The following is a 16976-nucleotide window of genomic DNA, read 5'->3' as shown; positions in this document are numbered from 1 at the left end:
TAATTAATAGACAGATAAATAGTGCTTTAGTGAAAGGCTTACAGGATTCATAATCTATATGAAACATCAAAAAACTATATGAACATGCTCAATTGAAATGAATCTGAGTTCTGATTTAGATAAGAAAAATCCTGCGCAATTAGACTCACTCTGGATTTTACATCCATATTTTTGGATTAGCCACAGAATCATAAATACATTATTTTTCCCCAGGTAAGCTGGCTAACCTTTAGAGAAGATGGTAGAAGTATCCCAAAGCAGTAAAAAAGTTCATCTCATCAAGAATAAATTGAGCAATAAAAAACAATTGAAAAAAAGATTGTCATTTACCTAAAGGAAATCCCTAGGGACACTCTAAGTGCCCACAAATATAGGGTACAATGAGACCAGATCTTGTTATTTTCACTAGCTCATTAGGATGACAAGTAGAACAACTGGAATGTCTAGAAAAAGAATAAGCCTTAAAAAAAACAAAACAAAACAAACACAAAACAAACAAACAAAAAAACACAAAACAAAACAAAAACAAAAACAAAAATGAAATGTTTAAAAGGCAGAAATCTAACACAAAGGGATGTCTTGGGTAAAATGACAGAGACTGTTCTGGAAACAGCAGAAAAAGAAGATTATAAACAAGGCTTCAAGTAGGCATGATTTGGGAATCTAAATTCACTTTTCTGTTTCAGTTACATTTTGGTAAAATCAGTTCAAAAGCTGATTAAAAAAAATAAATGGTTGAGTGCCAGTCATCTACTGGAGATCACAATGACTTCTACATCACAGGATGTGATGACAGTAGCTCTGTAGGTCAGTCTGTGGAAGCAAAAAGGCAGATGGAGTTGAAAGGACTAAAACCTTTCAAAGGTCTAAAATTATTTGGACACTGTCAGAGTAGGATTTGGACATTGTCTTGGGACAGAAAACAAACAAACAAACCAAGAAAACCACTGACGTGTAAATGGAAGTGGCAGAGAGAGAACAAGAATAAAGACCACTTGAATAGTGTCAGGTATGCAGTGCTGTGCCATACAAAGAGTCCCACCTAGCTGTCACTGTTCATTCTGCACTAAAATCTCTATGGAAAATGTAAATGATTTCTTCAGAAAAGCAGTTTCAGAAATATTATTAACATTTTGATTTGGGGCTTTGAGCAGCAGTGGCATTTTTCTTTTACAGAAATTTTGTTACTGCTTTCTCCAGTTTTCATTCTACAACTCAGAAGAGAAGAAAAATGGAGGGAAAAAAAAAAAAAAGAGAGAGAGAAAAAATATTTGAGGAAGGGAGAAGCTATTTTTGATTGGTAAAATGCTAGTCGGATCCATTCTGAAGGTCTGCACAGTTTACGGATAAACAGAGACAAATGGGAATCCAGAGACCAAAAGACAAAATTTTTATTGCACCGGTCATTTTAGCTGTGCCTGAAGAAGACAAATAATGATAAAAGGATCATTCAAAATACAGATTCTTTGTCCTGAAGAAAAGTCTCTGCTGACCTTTATGTTCTAAAGCCTGTATTTTCCACAAGGTATCCATTAAACTGTGAGGGCTGGAAAGAAGCACTTTTATTTTACTGCAGGATGAAACACCTAGTGCCTGAATGTTTATTAGTGAATGATTTCATTATTTTGCCTTGCTTGTGCATACAGCTTTTGCTTTACCTATTAAACTGTCTTTATCTTGAACTATGAGCTTTCTCACTACCACTGCATAAGTGGCTGTGTGGTGTTTAGCTGCCTACCAGTGTTAACCCATAAAAAAGAATAATCTCTTCCAAGCTCAAGAACAGTCCATCCCAATAAGAAAGAAGTCAGGCATGAATGCCTGGAGGCCTGCATGGAGGAACAAGTAGCTCCTGGACAAACGCAGACACAAAAAGCAAGTGTACAGAAGGTAAAAGTAAGGACAGGTAACAGGGGAGGAATACAGAAATACATTGTCCAAGCATCCAGGGATGGAGTTAGGAAAACTAAAGCCCAGATGGAATTGAGTCTAGTCAGGGATGTCAAAGGCAACAAGAAGGGCTTTTGCAAGCACATCGGTGACAAAGGAAGATGGGGAAAATGTGGGCCCATGGCTTCATGAAGCAGGAGATCTAGTTACATAGGACAGAGAAATGTCTGAGGTACTGAATGCCTTCTTTGCCTCAGTCTTTAGGAGCAAAACCTATCAAGAACCTCAGGACCCATAGACCAGGCTGACAGGCTGAAGCAAGGAAGATGTGCCCTTGGTGGAAAGGAATCAGTTTAGGGAATACTTAAGCAAACTGGGCATTAATAAGTCCATGTGCTCTGATGGGATGCAATCACTAGTGCTGAGGGAGCTGACAGATGGCATTGCTGGAAAGCAGCTTTGGAGAAAAGGAACTGGACGTCCTGATGGACACCAAGCTGAACAAGAGCCAGCAACGTGGCCTTGCCACAAGGAAGACTAACAGTATTCTTGGCTGCGTTAGACAAAGTACTGCCAGCAGGTCAAGAGGTGATCCGTCCCCTCTACTCAGCACAGGAGAAGCTACTTCTGGAGTACTGCAGCTCAGTTCTGGGCCCTTGCACTACGTCCAGTACTGGAGACATATGGGCACAGTGGAGAGAGTCCAGTGAAGAGCTATGAATGTTTTTAAGGTACTGGAGTACCTCTCCTCTGAGAAAGTTGGGACTGTTCAACCTGGAGAAGAGAAGGCTCAGTGGTATCTTACCAATGTCTATAAATACCTGAAGGGAGGGTGCAGAAAAGAGGAAACCAGGCTTTTTTCAGTGGTGTCCAAAGACACCACAAGCCACAAGGGCCACAAACCAAAATGCAGGAGGTTCCCTCTGAGCATAGGAAACACTTCTTTACTGTGCAGGAGACTGAAATGTTGTGGATTCTCTGTCCTTGGAGATATTCAAAAGCCACCTGGCCATGGACTTGGGAAACCTGCTCTGGACAGCCCTGTTTGATCAGGGGTGGGATCAGATGGCCTCCAGAGGCCCCTTTTCACCCCAACCATTTTGGTTTTTTATATTTTGTTATGGAAAAATCAGCTTTTCAAAGGAGACTGAATGGACTTCAGTTACTGTGGCTATGAGAACTAAGTTCATATGAGCATCAGGAGTTGAAGAATCATATTCATGTTTCTTTTAGGAAGGCCTGACATTGTCACCAAAGTTTGTCAAGTATTAATCATATACATGTATATACATGGGGACAAAAATGATGTGTTTTGTTTGTTTCTTTGTTTGTTTTCATCAGATTTAGTAACATAAGCACAGGGAATGCAAGGCATGTTGCTTCCAGGGATTGTGCAATGTATGGGGGGAAACAAGTACTAGACTGATATTTGGTGGGAAGCACCAACTGGGTGTACATGATCAAAAGGCTAAAATGCCATCACAAACAGTAAGAAGAATGCAAAAGAATAACAAAGGGAGGAATTAAAGGTTTATAACATTTGTATGAAACTAGTTAAAAGCATTGCAAAGTTTGTGAACCTGTAGTACTCAGACAATGAGGAACCAGGGGGGAAAGTAAGTGTGGGTGAACAGGGCATAAAAGGTGTGCAAACTGCATCCCCAAGCGCCTGCCTGTTTGTGAGATGCCCCCCATTGCAATCACAAATAAAATGTTACTTCTCTGAGATCCTTGCCTGAGCCTCTGTTATTGGCTAATGAGTGTTTCTCACAATACAGACATCAGCAATGCTATTACTGCCAGAGACTCTCCAGTGGCTGTCCCTATAAAAGCTGCAGGAAAACTGCAGTTACACAACAAGGAGAAGGATAAGTGCAGGAAGTGAAAAACTTCTATTGAGTGGGCATTGACTGAATTTTGTGCTGGTTGAAACACACACGCAGCAAAGAAGTGATCTTTGCCCCAGAGCTGTTAAGGTATTGCTTAAGCCATTCAGAGCTTTCTGTGAACAGAAAGACTAATATGCATACCATAAGCACTCTGACTCTTTCTTCTGTAAAAAGGATCATTTCCACTTTTCACAATTAGTTTCTGCTCATTACTCATACAGGTTACGGAAGAATTTGGAATGGATGATTTTTATTTATTTATTTATTTTTGCCTGTGCTTAATGCTTTACTTCATTAGAGAAGTCATGGTACTTAAAAATTAAACATTTTCCATCTAATTCAGCACAACTCATTTGGGTGCTCGGTTAGAATCCTAACGCCTAATGCTTCCTTCAGCCATCAATCTGCCAGGTGTGACATTAGACAGATAGTTTTCTTATCTGAGCTTGCTATTTTCCTGCATATTTTTCTTCTGCATATTTTCAGGGAGGTGACACAGAAAAGCCTGGAGTTTTCTGCTAGCAAATAAAAATGCATACAATTTTTTGTCAGAACTACTGTGTTTTGATGTGCTGTTCAGAGATGTGCTTTTCAAAGACAAACCCCCAAATTGCCCTCCTTTGCACAGCTTCTGTTGATGTTTTGCTGGCAGTCAATTCTTGTTTTCGGTAAAATAGCGCCTTAAATTGAGGAATGACTTTATGGAAAATGAAAAATTTAACTCCTTGCTCATTCCATGGTGTGGTTCAATCCAATCTTTTTCAGATCCCATCCTACATTGTACTCAAAAGCTTTTTACAGGTTCTTGTCAGATCTCTCCTTTTTTTCTATATACATTGTTTTGAACAATTTGGAGGAGAATCTATTTAATATTTCTTGATAAAGAGAAACCAAAGAAAGATATGCCACAGTGAATCGAGGCTCATCTGCACAATTTTTGTACAAATGTTTTTATTGTGTTGCTTGGAAAAATCCTCTTTTCTTGTTTTCCACAATAGCACTGTTTTTTACAACTGTATTATTTATTAACTTAAAACAGACACTTAGCAAGACTTATGAAGCTCTGATGGGCCAGAAGAACCAGAGCCTCAAAAATAAATAAAATAAAATAATAAAATAAAAATAAAATAAAATAAAATAAAATAAAATAAAATAAAATAAAATAAATAAAATAAAATAAAATAAAATAAAATAAAATAAAATAAAATAAAATAAAATAAAATAAAATAAAATAAAATAAAATAAAATAAAATAATAAAATAAAATAAAATAAAATAAAATAAAATAAAATAAAATAAAATAAAATAAAATAAATCATTCATTCTTTAGTGTGTGGCTCTGCACTGGAAAAGATACCACTTTTAAAAGTGTCTCTGAAGGAGATCAAGGCCAAGAGAAGTGGACTTTTTTCACCCTCTGGAAAAATCACAGATTTTCAAATATCAATTTGTTGCATCCTGGATTCAAATTATAATACCGATAAACAACAGTTGTGTGGGATATAATTTGTTTAATAATTTCATTTAAGGAGAAAAAATATGTAGTTTTGTGTGTGTGTGTGTGTGTGTTTTGTTTTGTTTTGCTTTGTTTTGTTTTGTTTGTTTGTTTGTTTGTTTTTGGAGGTGGGGAAAGGAGTCTTTCTCTACCCATTTCTATTAAAACAGCTTGGGCTACCTGGGAAGTCAGGTAGACAGGAAGCCTGGAAATGTGAGAAAAAAAATAAAAATAAGGAGGAATTTAACCTACCTGACATGCGAGAACAGACACTTTTTTAACTTTTCCATTCATCTGACAACTCCATTGTAGATAACTCTTACACAGCTCTGCAAGGGTATATGGAATGTAAGAATGTTTATTCTTTGAAGTAAAATTGCATGACTAAGGGGCCTTGAATAAATCGGGAAGATGAAGATAGGGAGACAAGCAGTTGCAGACAGTAATCTCACTCTCCCACATGCCAGAGGCAAGGCCTCCACGCCAGCTCCTGAGGACTGATGTGAGCAGCACGAGGCTGGCAGCTGGAGCCCGACATGGCCGGGCCTGGGCCTGTGGTGCTGGAGCCCATGGGGTCTTGGTGCCAGCCCCTGGGGCAGCGGCCCTGCAACCTCTGGTCCCTGGGATGGGAGCGCTGCCTGTCCCCAGAGCAGCCACAGGGCTCCGTGCCACCGGCTGAGGCAGGGCCAGGGTGCAGGAGGCAATGGAGTGCAGGAGGGGCCTGTGCTGGGGTGGCTGGAGGAGGCGGCCATGCTCCTTATGTCTGTGAACAGATGCAGTCCCCATACAGTACTCCAAATGTATGTGGTACAGCTGATAGAGATGAAATCTGCTCTGGTGGACGCTTTGGACACTAGATTTAAGTCCTGTGCCTCAGATGCAACCTGCAGTACTGCTACTTGGAATCAGGATCCGATTCACCTGTCTGTGAAGCAAAGTAGCATCTCATCAAAGGCTGTCCCCTTCAAAAATGCTAAATGTATATCAAGATACACCTTACCCCACATAATAATTTGATCCTTATTGCTACCAACAACCCAACCTGACTCCCATATACTTTACCAGTGGTATCGGTAATTTAATCTGGGTGACCATATCTCCTCAGTAAACCATGAAAAATGTTATGTCTTCCAAACTGACTCTGAATCAGAAATCCCTGGACAGTTTGGAAATCCCACTGCTTCCTGATCCATCCAGTTGACATCACAGGAGCTGGTTCTGCCTCTCCGCTGCAACTGGTGTCTATCTGTGCTTAGCTTGATTCCACCAAGCCTCAGCCAATTTATGTGGGCAAAGGGACCTACAACCAAGCAACTGAAAAAAGAAAGGCAGAACTGTTATTGCTAGAAGTTATCTCTGATCTGTCCCAAGCCTCAGGCAGCATGCAGTGGAGACACAGGTCATGCTCCTACAACAACCTTTTTCAGGAAGCCAGTTTACCAGGAGATCAACCAGGACACCAGGGAGAACTGAATAGCCATGAATGCACCAGTTGTCTCATCTTACAGTACACCACAGTCCGTAATAAGTGCCTTCTATCCTGTAAGTTGTTTCTAGCCCATGAATGTTCTCCATTTTTTTCTTTCCTTTTTTTTTTTTTTTTTTTCCTTTTTTTCTTTCTTTTCTCTAATGAAAGCGTGTTTTCCTTAGTACCTGTAACTTACGCTGCCCTGGATGGCAAGTCTGGCACAATCAAGCTACTCTCAGAAGAGGAAGAGTCTAAGTAGAGTCTTAATTAAAGGTTTTAAAATATTATTTAATTAATTAAAGATTAATGTGTTTATCTCTCCTTGTGAAATTCCATTTTCCATAGCTGCTGAAGTACTTTTCAGCATGATGCATAATAGAATAGGACCTAAGGGATGTAATTTTAAACAGTAATCATCGGATTTGGCCAGTTCAAATACATTTGGCCATAACCCAGTACATAGGGCAACAGAAACAGCTTTGGGAGGAGAGCAGCTTTCTGTGTGCCATGCTGAAGATGGCATACAGGCCACAGGTCTACAGCATGAAAACAAAGGATGCAGTAAAGTGTTCTTTCTCTTACCTCTCACTCAACCATCTTTTTAACTCTTTGCAAGGCTTTTTGTGGTGGAAAGACAACTTCAGAGGCTCTTAACAAAAAGCACAAATTCCCAAGGGAAAATAATCTCAAGACTGTAGTATCCATGGTCTCTTTGTGTTCAGGATGAGACTGTGCTTTTCCCAGAAGTCTAATAAAAATATAAACACGTCTGTTCACATTGTCTGGAGCAGAAGAAAAGGCATTAAGTACACTTGGTTCTCCCTGCTCTCTGTCTTTTGCCTCCAGCATGCATCTACTAGCATGTTTCAGGTCCAGATATGAAGTTAGTTTGATACAGATCCTCATTAGGGGAGTTACATGTCCCTCCTGCAAATGTGGTTCCTCTCTCAGTATCTCAGAAAAGCAGGTTGAGTCACTGACAGGTTAAAGAGCCTTGGTCTGAGGCAGTCACAGGCTTGTGATGAGACATCTCTGCTCCCAGCAATGTAGCCAACTGACTGCTTGCTGTTGTGGGTGTTTAACAAGTCTCTGAAAGTGGGAGGCAGTTTATTTCCATGACAGGTTTGACTTTAGATTTGCAAGTTTATAATTACATCTAGTTGATCCTATTATACTATGCTGCATCATGATGAAGATTACTTCAGCAGCTATGGAAAATGGAATTTCACAAAGAAAGACAAGCACATCAAAACCCACATGTGAAGGTAAACATTGAATATTGCTGTTAAACATGTCTTAACTATGCTCCTCCTGTCTGCTTCTGATTGGTTGATTTTAATTTAGGGGCAGTAGCAAGCTAATCCTGCAAAGAAACTTCAGGACAGTTGAAAAAATTTAGGAATAAACTGTGAGAAAATTATATAGACAGGAAATTGATAACAAAATCAGAATTAATAGATTTAAAGATTACAATCCAATAAGCAAAAATTCACAGGAGGTCCCAGGATCTGTAGCCTCTGCAAAACTTTTGAGGTTGCCATGAATCTTTTGTTAATGAACTCAACCTCAGTAGAATTTTTAACTATGCTGATCCTAGCTAGCTCGAAGTTGGAATGATTACCACCAGCTGTGTGATTAGTATGATGAGGAAAATAACTTTTCCGTTTATATGTGACATTTAAAATATTCATGACCCTGCATGCATATATAGAGATCTAAACATAGACTCAGGGATGATAAAAGATTGCTATAGAGAACTGTGTACTTAAGGAAAAAAATAGAAAATAAAATGCCATAGTTATTAAAAAATCCTGCAACGTTCAAAGTATGGTCCTCACTCTGAGAATGCGTTTAAGTCCTAAGCTTTCTGAGCATTTTTCCTGACTGCCTGAATAAACCTCCACCAGTGTAACAGTGGTCAAATGAAACCCTCCCTGGAGCAAAGTGGAAATAGAAAGCAATGAGTGAATGGATACATGGCCAGTCTCTCCCATAGGCTGTCACACAATGGGTGGCTCCTTTGGAAAGAGCAGCCGTCCTAGACCCCCTCAAGGTTCACTGTCCACCAGGAGAGCTCCCTTCTGAGAGGCATCTTATGGTCACCTGTGATAAAACCTCTGCTTCAGCAACAGGTTGGATATGAATGAAGTAGCCCATTAATCCATTCCTTAAGGAGGAACAACTAGGGATTACTACTATATATAAGATGTATACCAGTAAAACTAAAAGCACCTCACTGAGGAATGTGGTAGTGTATAAATCTGATAGAGCAGGGAACTGGGTCCCTGGGAGAGAAAGGGACTTTCCCAGGATCAGTAGCACACTGTGAAACAGCTCCTATAAGACTATTGCTGTCTGACTTCTCAGTCATCTCTCCCAGCACTCTTACCTGCATTAGCAAATGCTGTTTTGAGTTGTCTGCCTCCTAGAACAGCCACCGAGTCTTTTCATGGGTATAACAGAGCACAGAAAAATGTTGTTTCTTGAGGGGCTCTTTTCTTTCTAGACATGTTATGCAACTCTTGGACTTTCACTGCTGATTCCCTGAGATTGCCAGAGACCAAAATTGTTGAGACCACTTCCAGTGTCCCATGGACAGCAGCTCCTTCCCTCTGTCGCACCCCTGTGGTGGTCAGACTGGTAGCCTCTAACAGGGTGACAAATGCTTTTGTTTCTCAGTCACAATCTGAGGAAGATAGCTTGCATTCAAATGCAAAATAGCATTATATGCAGCAAGCCACTTTCCAGCCTTGACCCATTGTATGGCCTACATTAGGCAGGCTTCTGCATATTCATAAGTACACTTCATTTCCTCTGTAGCTCATAATACAAGTTGACATAGCACAAATCCACTCCTACCTTTCCTGTGAAACAAACAAACAAAAAATATTAAAGATTGCAAAGATGAGTGGTGCAGAAATTAAATTCTCTCAAAAGCTTCATTTGGCCCCTGCTGTGCAAAGCCATGCCTGCTTACATTTTCTGCAGCAACAAAAATACAGCTCAGCCTGTTCCCTTAAACTGTTTATGAGGATCAACAAAAGCTAAAGGCAAGCTGTCTGGGCCAAAGCAGGAGCTGCGTAGGTTTAAGGAATGGAGTCAAAATGGCCCTTGTGGATGCTGCTGTGAAGGTATGAATTGGCATGGTGACTGGGCAGAAGAGCTGGGAGGAGAACCTGATGTGAGAATAGGGATGGTTTGGGGCTGGCGAATGCACAGAGACCACCAGCCCACCTGTACACTGCTCACTCAGAGGTCACTTAGCCTTATCTGTGGGGGGACTGGACAAATTAAAGAGGTTGTGGTAGAGCTTCCCTGAAGTCCTTTGGAGTGCAGGGCCGTATAAGGTACCCACAATGCTTAACTCCAAGCACTTTCAGCAGACACAAACAGCCGAGGCAATGGTCTTGCATGTACTTTTGAAGTTACAACCAGCTGACAAAGCAGGGACTTCCCTCACTTGGGAAAAGCAGGGACTTTCCCTCTAAATGGGAAATACTTCTGCAAGCAGCTTGTTTCACTCCTGCACAGACCTTCTCCACACCTCCAGGCCACCAGCAAGAAGATATTGGATGATGCTTCCCATCCTTCAACATTGTTATGTAAGAAATTTCCACCTGCTGTTTATGCCACATTCTCTTCTTTTGCTTCATCTCCCTAAGGGTATGTTTTGAACATGATAATCTTACCTTTTTCTCCCTGCCGTAAGCCTGCGATCTGAAGGCAATTGAAGGCAATGTTTTAGGAGAAGGCAATATGGTCTGAGCTCTTGTTTTGCAGACTGGCCGGTCAGGTCACACAGAGGAGCCCTGCACCTCCACCAGTGAGGCCTCAAATTAAAGTCAGCCCTGCAGATAGAGCCCCAGTTGTTATCTTTGCTGCTTCTCCACACTTTTGTGTGGAAGACTGATGGAAAACAGATGACTGACTTTGACAACAGTAGCTCCAGACAGATACATGGACCTTTTCTTCCTGCATCCCACCCTCTCTCTTTAATGTTATCTATAGGATTGCCAGACTTAGGTTTTCCATATAAAAGGCTTTCAACAGCTGAATAGAAAGGAACAAGGTATAATGTTGAATGAAAACCATATGCTATAATGCACATTGCAAACACTATCTTTGTTCACTTCTTTTATTGCCTTTAACAAAAGATTAAAATATTTAATTCTAGGATTTCCTTACATGCTCCCCTCTGACAGAGGCTAGAAAAAACAGTAGCAAAAACCAGACTGAGCTGACATCCCAGGTCCTTATTTAATGTTGGATCAGTAACCATGGCATTCACTAATACCTCCATTCCCAGTCTATGTAATGCAACCTTTGACAGCTGCTTTCTTTAATAACTTCAATAGTTTGTACATGACCTCATGGTTCATATTCACAGATGCCCCTCACCATGGTACCTGACAGGCTCTCCCACCTCTATCCCTACCACCACCTACAGACAGCCAAAATTTTATCATCCCTTCACTCTCACACAAATATTTTGGCATGGTGAGCCAGCCAAACCACCGGGACCTTCTGCAACACAGGCTGGGGTCGGGGCTGTTCTGCACCTGGTGGGAAAGGGGTGCAGACAGGGAGGCGGTGAGTCGAGAGAGAATGAGACAGTGCAGGGCTCCTCTGTTACAAGGAGCTGCCTGAGTTTATTTGTGCAGCACCACATGGGTCTGGAGGTCACACTGCACACACAGCACAGTGATCACTGTACAGTCCTGGGCATGCTCAGGCGAGCTCTGATGTGGCTCACTAACTCCTCGATGTACAATGGTCTCCCAGTCATGATCACTACAGGGCCTCTCAGAAGCACATTCTTTCTCAGTAGCACACTGGTAAATATCATATGCTCTCCTTCCTCCATTTTTCCCACTTTCTGTGTTATGTCTTATGTTTGGTTCACAAGCTTCTGCAGCAAGGAGTCTCTCTCTCTCCTTTTTTTTTTTTTTTTAAAGTTGATTAAGTAGAATAATTGTCTTTGACATGGAGTCCTTTACACCTGCTGTAAGACTTCTATGAGGCACCAGCACCATGGAAACTTAATTTCACACTATCCATCGCTAATTTGATGTAATTAGTTCAGTCCTAAATCTAAACTAGCCACTAGGACGAGGCTGGTTTTGTTGTGCATATTTAAAATGTTTTTGACTAGGAGACCCTTGAGGTAGCTGGCAAAATAATTGGTGATGCATGGATAAAGAGCCCTCTGTAGCACTCTCCGTCCTGGGAGGGCACTGCCCATTCTTCTGGATCACTGTAGTAAGTCCAGCTGTGGTGATCTGTTACCCTTCACTTTTACTTTGGTCTCTAGAACCTTACATCTACCACACAAACAGGCTGCTTGTTTTTTTTTTTTGCCTTTGAAAAAAACATGTCATTGCTTTATGAATCATCTTGTAAATATGAGAGCCTTTGGGATGTTTAAATAAAATATCATTGCCATATTTTATCTTATTTTTCAGAAGAATGGTATTTTTTTTGCCAGCAAGACTGTTGTTCTCAAAGGGCTCCTGTTGCACTAGGAAACATATTGACCACGATATATATATATTTTTTTAAATAACAGACCAAAAACAAGAAAAAAAAAAAAAAAGAGTGCATTTTTAGTCTGCTTTCTGCTGCTTGCACAACACATGTATGTTAGAGTGTCGTAGCTGTTCTGCAATTTCCCCACGCTGGCCGTGCACACCCTGACTACCTGAGATGTGTACAGCTGAATCACTGCTGAGGGTCTCACAGAAAGTCACTAAGAGATCTTGGATCCTATTTCTCTGATGAACTGCCAGATGGAGTGTTGATGTGGCATCACATTAGGCATTCAGCGGGCAAAACAGAGATCACCAAAAAATTCTGCTGCTTTTGGAGTATGAAATCAGAAGCGCTGTGGAAAGCTGAGGAGCCAGGCTTGGCAGGGCCTGAGAAAAGCAATGGTCTAACCAACAAACCAGGTCTCATTTCTCTTCTAGTATGCACAAAAAAGTCAGTGAGTCTGCACAGCACGACTGAGATTTCACTAAAGCAAGCTAAAAAAGAGTTGCAGGCAGGCTGCTTGAATTATTTTCTCTCTCCAGAAAAATAGCTGTACATAAAGAAAATATTTTTCAGAGAAAAATCATAAATATCCTAAGATAAGTAATGACTGAGAGAGAGTACAGGGAACAATCAAGCCTGTACAATGAAATGAAGGGTGTCTGCGTGCAACACAACAAAAGGAAATAGAAAAGTGCACAGTTAAAGACAGGTTCCGTTAAAAATAAAATGAAATAAAATAAAAAATCTAGATTTCTGTGTAATAAAAGACAAACAGCATCAGTGTGAGAGGCGAGAGCATTAAATATAATAAGAAAGAAAAAACTGTTCATGGCACCAGAAGCCAGAGGTAGGCATTACCCAGTAGAAGAAACTAGAGAATTTTGTTATGCATTCTGAGATAGGTGATGTCTCTCTGTGCATTGCAAGCTCTGACTACCTGTAAATAAATAAATAAGGAAGAACAATACTTTTTTCTTGCATTTTACAGGCATGTCTTGATAGAAAAGGAGTGACTAGGAGAGATCAGTCTCAGATGGACCGAAACAGTGCTGCATACACAGCACTTCCTTGAGACCATCACAAGCTGGCAAAGGAGGAGTACTGGCATCTATACTGTCCACCTTACAACCCTTAGACCTTCTTCAGGCCTGAGGATGGATAACAACATACTGGGCTTTAATAGATCAGAGTTGCCTGTTGTCAACACTCTGCTTAGAAGTCAGTGCATCAACACAATCATCTTTTGTTTCAGATGTGTCAAAAAAATATAATAAGGAAGAGGCTATAATGCAAGGACAGAGAGGAGGTGAGATTTAATGCTAGCACTGTCCAGCTCCCACAAACAGTGTGATAAAAGTCAAGTGTGTCAGTCTTTTACAGTGAATCAGAATAAGTGTGATCCCATGTTGTGCACATGAATTAGGACTGGAAGTGCTGTCAATTAAGCAGGTAAAAGCACATGTAAAAGGAGGAGATGATGACACGGAGTACTAGGTCTGCCCTTGGGGCTAATACAGACATCCAGTTATTTCTATAAGAATTGGAAAGAGTACATTGTCACCGGGGTAATAAATTGGGCAAAAACGAAGGCACATTGTCATCCTCCAAACAGAATAAAAATACTGTAAGGAAAGGACTGCTACAGGAGATATTTCACCAAAAGCATTTATAGCACCAACAGAAATCACAATTTTACATTTACAGTTGTGATTGAAGTGTGATTAAATTGTGAATTTGCAATTGTGCTTTTGCAGCAAGAGTGACAACAAAATTGAGAGCACTGAAGCCTAAACACAAAAACAGGATGGAAAAGGAGTATCTTGCCTTTTGTTGATTCAGCAATTCACCCACATGCTATTTCAAAGAGAGCCCTAAGTCATTTTAAGGCCAGCACCTGCCCTGTGGTTCCCCACTTTTCTCGTCTGCTTCGTTTTCATCCTCATTCCTCAACAAAGGATCTACAGAGAGATACCGAAGGTGATTTGTGGAAAGGAGACACTGAAGGAGAGGTGAGGGGCAGGCAGACGAGGACTGGGAGGGGAACTGAGAGTACTGTAAAGCAGAGAGAAATGAGATTCAGAGAAGCCAGGTGAGTGTTACCACTTGTCACTGTGTTACTGCAGCGGAGGTGGAATTCATGCCCACACAGTACTAAAACCTTTGTGTCTCCCTCCCACAAAACCAAAAGGTAAAAGCAGTCAAGACAGATGTGTTGTGAATTAGTGGCAAAGCACACTGTCTTTATTGGAAATGAGGTCCTAAAAAAAGCTGGGAAAGCACACATCCTCAGCCACCTTCTTTCAATCCTATAACCCAGACAGAGGTTATTGCTACAGATGTAACCAGGAAGAAGCTTGAGTGCTGATAAACACCCTGCATTTTCTGGAAATGACAACAACATCTTCATCACAGCTTCATTGCTTTAACTTCTTGCTGGGTTTCCCTTGGACATTAGGTAAAGCAATTTGTTCCAACTCACTCTTGCCACATTCTCCAATCTGCTGGGACCAGCCAAGCAGATGTGCCAAAGTGAGTGGCATTCAGATGCAAACAAAAATCTGAAACAATTAATTCAAAAAAACATCCTTGAACCTCATCCCTGCACAGAAATCCCAGTACATGGGAACCTGCTTAGCTCGTCATTAGCTAGTAATAAGTACAAATTAAGCATGAAATAGAAGTCAGTAAAATCTTCAAGACTGTAACATTTGGAAGCATGGGACTCATCACCACAGATGAGAGAGCAGTGGGGGGCACTCATCTTTGAAGAGGTTCTGCTCCCAGCCTGGCTTGCAACGATGCATTTTAAAGAGGGAGGTAGAGAGCAGATAAGCAAAAGCCAGCATCTCCCAGGAGAGGATCCAAGTGCACTGTGCCCCTTTGGTCATGAACACTGGATGTATTCCCATGCAAGTTTTCAGTGTTCACTGGTAGCAGACTTCACTCATAGTTTCAGTGTCACTGGGGAGAGTGAGTGTGGCAGTAACAGGTAGAAGGGAAGGGCAGTAGACTTCAGATTCAGTGGATGGACCCCTCCACACATACACATTAAGCAGCATTAATACAATAGCAGTGGTTATTTCCCCCCACAATCAACTCAAAGTGATCACCTCTCCATCAAAGCATCGACACTTGGCCGCAAGGATCATAGTAGAGCTGGGACATGTTGCTGGGTTACTTAGCAAACAAGGTAGGACAAGAAAAGCAGATTGAAATTGTCATTTTGGCTCGGGATCTGGGAGGCAAGACAACTTGATCCTGTCCAGAAGCAGGGATGTGAAGTCCCAGTAAAGGCTGATGGTGACTATAGCAAAAGCTTCTTGGGACAGTAGGCAAAAGAAAACACCTTAAAGCACAGCCACAGCAAACAATACCTGCTTGGTAGGCACATGGTGCAGAAGGAAACAATGTTCATATACTGTGTACAAATCTTGAACTGTCATGAGATAGCTGCATGGTCCTGCCTTCTCCTTGACCTCACAACTTTCAGAGAGGTCCTGCTCCCAATACTCCATGGCTTCCCTTGGGATGGAGAGTGTCTTACTCCAGTGAAAAACACATCCTGGTGAGCACCTAATGATCATCAGTATCTCACTGGGACCTGCCAAAGTGTCCACAAGGGTGCAGGAAGTAGGAGATGTACCCCGCTGAGTTTTGCATGTTAGTTTACTGTCATGATACTTATAAATGCTGAGTAGACACTCTGAGCACTGCCTCAGGTATGCTTGCACCTGGGCAATTTTTTGCTTAGATCAAGATGTTTCCCTGATTCACATGTGAAGGAAATTTGTATCACTTCAAGTATTTTATTTTGATGAAGACTTTTTTTTATCTTCTAACAGAAACGCTGCAATCAGAGAACATTTTTGATGATGGACTTTTAGATTCAACTGTTTATAATGTATAATATAAAGATAACTATCTCCTCTGATTTAGCTAGAAGGTTTCCTTCTAAGCAACTGTACTCACCCAATTACAGGAAATGCACTTTACAATGAAATGGAGGAGATGGAAGACACATGAATGTGATATAATGCTAAGATTTTGGCTGGCTCTATCATTTAGTTGTCCTTTAGTAAAAAATCCCAAGAAGCTATCTGCTAAAGATCTTTGTTAAAAAAAAAAAAAAAAAAAGTGCAACCTGTTTCCTTATGCATTACAGTTTGCAAGAAAGGCCCGTGGACATTTAAAGAACTAGTTAAGGAGTTTTACAGGACAGTGTCAACACTTCCAGAACTCAGCAAGACTGTGCAGACAATGGAATTTGTGCAATGGGAGCAAATAGAACATAACAAACCTACAAATTTTTTGCCTTCCTCTTAGCACAATTTGTACAATTACAGAGATTTTAAAGACAGATAAGCATGTTTGTCAAAATGTTGTGGTTTAACACGTCAGGCAGCTAAGCACTATAAAGCCGTTTGCTCCATGGTGGGATGGGGAGAGAATTGGGAGTAAAAAAAAAATAAAAGCTCACGGGCTCAGATAAAGACAGTTTAATAGAGCAGAAAAGGAAGATAAATAGTCCTGTATAACATAACATAACATAACATAACATAACATAACATAACATAACATAACATAACATAACATAACATAACATAACATAACATAACACAACACAACACAACACAACACAACACAACACAACACAACACAACACAACATAAAAATCATAACGTAACATAACATAACGATAAAGA

The sequence above is a fragment of the Anas platyrhynchos genome, chromosome Z (genome assembly GCF_047663525.1).
Source record: "Anas platyrhynchos isolate ZD024472 breed Pekin duck chromosome Z, IASCAAS_PekinDuck_T2T, whole genome shotgun sequence".
NCBI classification, from domain to species: Eukaryota; Metazoa; Chordata; class Aves; order Anseriformes; family Anatidae; genus Anas; species Anas platyrhynchos.
The sequence above is the reverse complement of the archived record's forward strand: the minus strand, read 5'-3'. Positions refer to the sequence as shown.